This window comes from Anser brachyrhynchus (genome assembly GCF_964034855.1).
Source record: "Anser brachyrhynchus genome assembly, chromosome: 11".
Lineage (NCBI taxonomy): Eukaryota > Metazoa > Chordata > Aves > Anseriformes > Anatidae > Anser > Anser brachyrhynchus.
Genome location: NC_137706.1, coordinates 3,806,595 through 3,812,927, shown reverse-complemented (window position 1 = coordinate 3,812,927; position 6,333 = coordinate 3,806,595). Strand labels below are relative to the sequence as shown.

General features: G+C 42.1%; 1 protein-coding gene and 1 long non-coding RNA gene across 4 annotated transcripts in view; one reads left to right on the top strand and one right to left on the bottom strand.

The window, feature by feature from the left end:
* Positions 1-6,333, top strand: part of RFX7 (regulatory factor X7) — an 80,313-nt gene that overhangs the window by 26,715 nt on the left and 47,265 nt on the right. The gene's annotated exons all lie outside the window — the stretch shown is intronic.
* The window catches only part of LOC308176253, a 30,529-nt gene continuing 25,291 nt past the window's right edge, over positions 1,096-6,333 (bottom strand). The window contains exon 2 of the long non-coding RNA XR_013938177.1: positions 1,096-6,333. This exon is cut by the window's right edge and continues 23,411 nt beyond it. This is a non-coding gene — a long non-coding RNA (uncharacterized lncRNA).

Sequence of the window (6,333 nt, the reverse complement as noted above, 5' to 3'; positions counted from 1 at the left end):
ACGGTGCGGCTCTGTTGAAACGCAGGGCTATAATCTCACCTGCTGAAGGCATTTTAATTAGGCGGCGCGTTACACAGCCTTCTGTTTGCACGGCTATTTCTTGGTTCAGGCGAGACCCCCAGCGTGGAGTGTTGATGCAGCGAGGAATGCAGAGCCTTGCAGTACGAGGGCATTTTTCCAGCCTCCTTATGCACCCCTGCTCTTCTGAGTTTCCAGGCTGGCAAACAAAATGCAGTTTCGGCTGCAACTTGTCATGACGGCTTGCAAGTTACTGCCCAGTAATCCACCCCCCAATTAAGTAAAAATTCACAGAAAACCAACGTTTCACTTAATATTAATTTTGTGTACGTTTGGGGTGAAGAGATGAATTGAGTTTAACTTGCTCTGCAGAGGAAATATTTTGTCATTCCCCCCCAGCCCCAATCCACAAGGGGCTACCACCTGCAGTATTTACATTTTCTGTATGCTTTTAAAAGCTGCTTTTGGCTGAGGGGGCTGATACAGTATTGTGAAACTGGGGAATTGTAAATATAGGTTACTCATCGTAGGTCATACTTTCTATATATACACACCGTGTATATAATATGGCTATATATGTGTGTTCATCCTAATAAAAACATATTGATGTAGCGTGCATCTCTATTGATACTATAGTTAGATTTTATGTTTTGAATCCATGTGGCTGTCAAAAAAAAATCCAAATATAATTTTCCTTTCAGGTTATTTTACTGAATGGCATACTGAAATTGTGTCTATTGTTTGGTTGTTGGTTTTTTTTAGAATTGAAACAGTAAGCAATAATTCACCCGTCCTTAATCAACACTTGCTACCTTTTGTTTTGTTTTTTTCTGCAACACGACCTAGAGAAGAAATACAAACTGCAGAATTTCCTGTCTGTTTAGATCACGAAATCTTCACACTGTCCTAATTTATTATGGTATTTTGTGACGTCCTTTTTAGATTTTCTTCTCTTTTCATGAACATGCTGTTTGGAAATGAGCCTTAGAGAGCATGTTTACATTACATTCAGATTAGGTATCATGTCCAAGTTGAAGACAAAATGGCTACTAAGCAAAACCTCCCCTTTTATTCTGGGTTTTCTTTTCAAGGAAAAAGAGCGCATACGTTAGCATTTTAAATAAAGATTGCTTATTTGATTCAGGTACACTTGATGAATGGCCTGACTCCCTGTTCAGTACAAAGGAATGCAGAGTTTTGCCCGATGTGAGTGGCTCTCCTGGTGCCAAGTGCCTGTGACTAGCAGAGGTTCTGCCAGCACCTTGCAGCCCTGTCTCCTGGGGTAGTTTCACAGACATTCCTCACATGAGCATGACCTTTCCTCCCTGGCTACCTGACAGCTCTCTGCACGGGGCTGGAACTTCTCTGCCACTTTCAGACAGTGTCAGTTATGTCAGCAGGTTATGCTGCAGAAATGCAGTATTTGGAGATCAGGTCATTTCTGCAATATAACCTGTTCTTTGGCATCTCCAAAGCTTTTGTCTGTGACTACTCTGAGTTCTGTGTGTTTCCCTGTTTCTGTATTGCTATCAGCCAGACCTCGTTGGGAGCTTGAGTTCCGTGTTAATTCGTGTTGTAGTGTAGATGCAGTTGTTTTCGAGCAGCAAGACTGAGGAGCATTGCCAGGGACGTCGTGCATACTGCACCCAGAGAAAAGAGTGGAAAGTCGCCTCTTCTGCAGTTGCAGTCTAGGATCTGTTGTCCTGTTCAGTAGGAGCCATGTGCTGGTAATGAATAAACAGTGTAAGAGACTGTGGGGAGGGCTTGTGAAAATGGCAGTGCTCTGTTGTTAACAGAGCTAGGTGCAACGTGCAGAAGAGCTTCCTCTTTTCTGCTTTCCCTTCTCTTCCTCCCCTCCTCCTGTGCCTTGCCAGTTGTGTGTGCTGGCCAGTTGGCATGCTGAAGTCCTCATTTCCTTCCCTAAGGATTTAGCACACCTAGATAAGCACTCGTCTGTATTTATTTTTGCCTCTTTTCTCATATGCGTTTGTGTGCACTGAATGGATATTTTTAGTTTTGTTTTGTTTCTTTAAAAAAAGGTTTTAGTTTTCAAAATGTATTGTCAATGAAAATAGTGAAGCAAAATATAGCAGCTACTGAAATACTGGACTTCAGGATCACAAACAAGTCTGTGCATGTCCTTCCACTGTACAGACAAATATAAATATAGTATGTGATGTAGGCCTCAAGGGGGACAATGAGTTATTCATTATTTCGACTCATACTTAATTTATTCTGTTTATTAGATTAAAATGTAGTTTGACAAAAGTTGCTCCAGTAATTGTGAACATGCAAAGTCCCTTAAAATCAAATAATAGGTTAAGTCCTGCTGGTTAAAATTGAAGACACAGTCAGCATATGTGCTGAAGATTTTAAAATGTGCTTGGTAGGAGTCCATTCTGGGTTTTGTTTTGTTTTTCTTTCTATATAAAGTGACCATTAGTGTGGACTGAGGAAGGGGAGAGAAAGAGTGTCTTAGCTGTGCGTAAAAACAAGTCAGGAAGCATTTGTTCACATTACAGCACCATGTGCACATGATAGCAGGTATGCTGCATGGTTGCCGCCGATTAATTATTTGTAGCCAAACCGAAGTTAAAAGTTCATCGCTGACTAGCTGTGTTTTTCCTAGCTGCCCCACTCAAACACATCCAACACCGCCGTGTCTGTTTTTGTTCTTGTTAAGTGTATGACTTGCTCAGACAGTCGGACGTGTTCTTGCGGTGTCGATGAAAAGGACAGAAATAATATTAGATGTCTTTTCCCATTGACGGATTAGAAGTCTAGACTAGGAAGAATACGTCTTTGCGGAGCCCAGACGACCTGATTAATGTCAGTTTGGGCGGGTTTGTGAGTTGCCCTAGTCTTCACTGGACACTGGGCCTTAATCTGCCTGTTTGTATTTCCCTTAGATTCATTTTCAAGCTTTTATATTTGTTAATAGCTTTTTGTCCAGACGTTAGAGCCCGAGGCGGGAAAACCTCCCCAGTCAGCTGTCTGAGCATATAGACTAATGGGGTTTCAATTATTTTCTTTGGGTGAGGGTTCTGTATTTACAAACATGTGATGTTTGTATGGGGTATTTCTGTACCCAGACATATGCTGGTGAAGACTGAGTCTACTCATTATCACATTAAGTTGCCAAAGAATATCCTGTAGCTGAAGGCAGCCAGTAATGTATGTAAAGGAGCGTGGCACGAGGACTGCGGTAAGGAGATCACCGGGGGAGAAAGGTGGTGGCTGAGGTTCTCTGCTCCTGCTGGGGGGGATGAAAAGGACCAACAATTTTAGGCAATTTCATCCCTTTGCTCACTGCATTAATCACAAATTCAGTCCATAGCTATGAGCACTGAAGAAATGGATGGGTTTGTTTTCTTGATCACTGTTGCAAATAACTGGTGATGGCTCTTAAATGAGTACTTGTTTACTGGTGTAAATAGTAATCTGGTACTTGTGTCTGTGTGTGAGTTGGTCCCAGTTTCTTTCCCTGGGCCAGGATCTCAGCTCTTTGTCCTAAAGGCATCTGTTGTGATTTGAGTGTGGTAATTCTGCCCGAGAGATTAATTTCTCTCCTCCCCATCCCCAATATCTCCTGTGTGAACCGTGCTGAGGACTGGGCAGCACAGAGTCGCAAACTCAAAGCATTGCTTTTCTAGTCTTTTAAACTGGGTATGGGTGTAGGCTTCAGATCCATAATTTATGTCCTCAAATCACTCGTCTAGCTAGAAATTGTACTGGAAAATCACGTGAGCTGGGCCACGTTGTGCTCAATTACATGGGTCTAAGGCCCTGTTTGTCTCCTGTTGAAGGGGCAGGAGGAGGTAAATTGTGCCTTGGTGAGTTCTGGGCTTTTTGTATTGAGCTAGAAAACCAGATTAGCTGATTTTAATATCAATATTTTTTAATCTTTGGAAAGCGCTGTTCCTTGTCATGACTTACATCGCTCCTGCTCCTGCAGTTGCATCTCTCACTCCTCATTAGTTCTTGTCGGCAAGAGTGTGTCGTCACTTAGACTGCTGGCTTAGTAAATGCTCCACAGTTTGGGAAATGCCATTGAGAGTTTTCATAATAGGAATTACTACTTATTTATGTGGTTGGGTGAGTGGAAAAAATGATTGACAGTCTTAATATTTTTAACAAGATACCTGACAATGAAGAGGGAAGCTGAGAGGGTGTTTCAGGCTCTTAGAAAGTGTGGGTGCAAACACCTTTTTGGTAGTTTTCTTCTACAGTTGAATTTCCCTTAAAACCCCTTAGGTATATTTTTTAAGATTTTTCTATTTTTTGAGCCAGGTTGGATTCATCCATAGACTAATCCATCTGCATGTGCAATTTTTCAGTTTTCTGTAGCTTGGGAGAGGAAGATGGGGAATAAAAGCAAAAAAAAAAAACAAAAAAAAACCCTCTATATTTTGTTGAACGGTCTATTGAAATTGTGTGGAGAACTGAAGTTCCTGTAACTGATTACAGGCTCTTCCTGGTTATTCTGTGCCCCCAGCCCAGAGTGCACCAAGCCCTCCTTCCTTCTGGCCAGTTCGTTGTTGAGGATGTAAAACAAAGTTTTTGTAATTCTTTAATAATAAAAAAATCTTTAATAAAAGATTATTGATGAGTTTGAGGAAGAGCTAGAATTGTTGTTGACAAAAGTACAGGCTACACTTAATCCAGTTAGTCTAAGTAACATCAGAGGTGTGTTTAGCCCCTTGGAAAAAGTAATTCCAGCTCCTCAACTAAGAGGTGGTGTAAAACTGCAAATATTTCTTGTCACTAACTCAGTTTTCCCTGTCTTTATGGTCTGTTGTTTGCAGATGATTGTGAGACTTCCCTGTCCTGAATGTATTTCCCAATGTAGTATATAAGCAGTGAAACACACAGGAAAAAACTGAGCTATGGACCATATTTTAGAGTAGTTCTTGATGATTTCAGGAGATGTTGGCCTTCCATGGACAGAGCATCTAACAGCATGTCATTCTTCTTCACACTCTGCTTCCTCAAATGGGTAGGGACAGAAAGTGGGGTTTGTATCACTTGACTCCGTCTGTTTCCACGTGCATTGCTCAAGGTAGCTCCCTTGTTGCTGTTGCAGAGAAAACCACACTTGGAAGGTAAGAGCCATCTCCTAGGGACGATGTAAAACCATCTGTCTGATCATTTTATGTGCCTATTTCTCTTTGACCATAAGCAAATTCTGAACAGTCCCAAGGTGTAACCATCTGTGGTGCGGATCTCTTGAGTTGGGCTAAATAAAACCTGCACCATTTGTCACTTTTTCTACATATCTTCTATTCCCAGAGGACGGCCACTCTGTGGGTTGTTTTGAGACCTTTGGTTCCCTCAAAAGAGGCCCAGGTTTCCACCCTTTATCTCTCGCTATCCATTTCTGAATGGAGGAAAACCTTCCTTTTGGGGGGAAGCTCTGCTGGAAGAATTCCTTTTCCCTGAAGTGGCTTGAAAGAACAGTTGCCCTCTGCTAAAACGCCCCCTTTGCTATTGAGAAAGCCTTCCTCCCCAACCTGCTGGGCGCGGGCAGGTCAGCGGCACGCAGCACTCGGTGCCAGGGCGCTGTGGGAGGAGCAGCAGCTTGCCAAAACGGGGCACGGCCACCATCGTGCTGGAGTTTCTAGGTCAGCAGGTGTGGAAGCCAATTTGGTCTGCAGGCATTTTTACAAGGTTAGAAAATAAACCCGAATAAAATGAATGCTGACCTTTATGTAACCTTTTGAGAATGGAGTTGAGGTTTTATTGAATATCCTGGCTCTGAGTTGGGTGGAACAGCTTTGCGGAGAGACGAGCTCTGTAAAGCTGCTTTTAGGAAGAGTGGGTTTTTCACCCTTGTTCATGGGCTTTGTTTTCCTTTGTTTCTTGAAACAATAGGATCTAATAAAGTATGTGGGGAGAAGAACAGCATTCAAATAGTAAGACTTGGCTAAGTTCTACTGCCATTTATTTAAAATGCATAGGAGTACCTGAAATTGTTGACTTCACAGGATCAAACATACGCAATTCCTTGTTTCATAAACATTTTACTTACCACCACAGGATATCTCTTTGTTGAAGCAAGTCAGACGGTGTGACATTGTGGTTTTCAGGGTGGCATTTCTAATGAGTTGTTAATAAGCACAGAATTGCAGGTCTGTTACCTCAGGCCTCTGTAGGTGGGTTGCTTGTAATTTGGAGCAATTCTGTTTGATTTACACGTGTGTACACCATTGGCAGGTAGGAATCCACATCTCTATCTGATCAGAACACTCCGAGCCATCCCCCAGATTTTCTGAATGCTCTTTAAAAATAAAAAAGGAAAAAAAAAAACCAAGACAT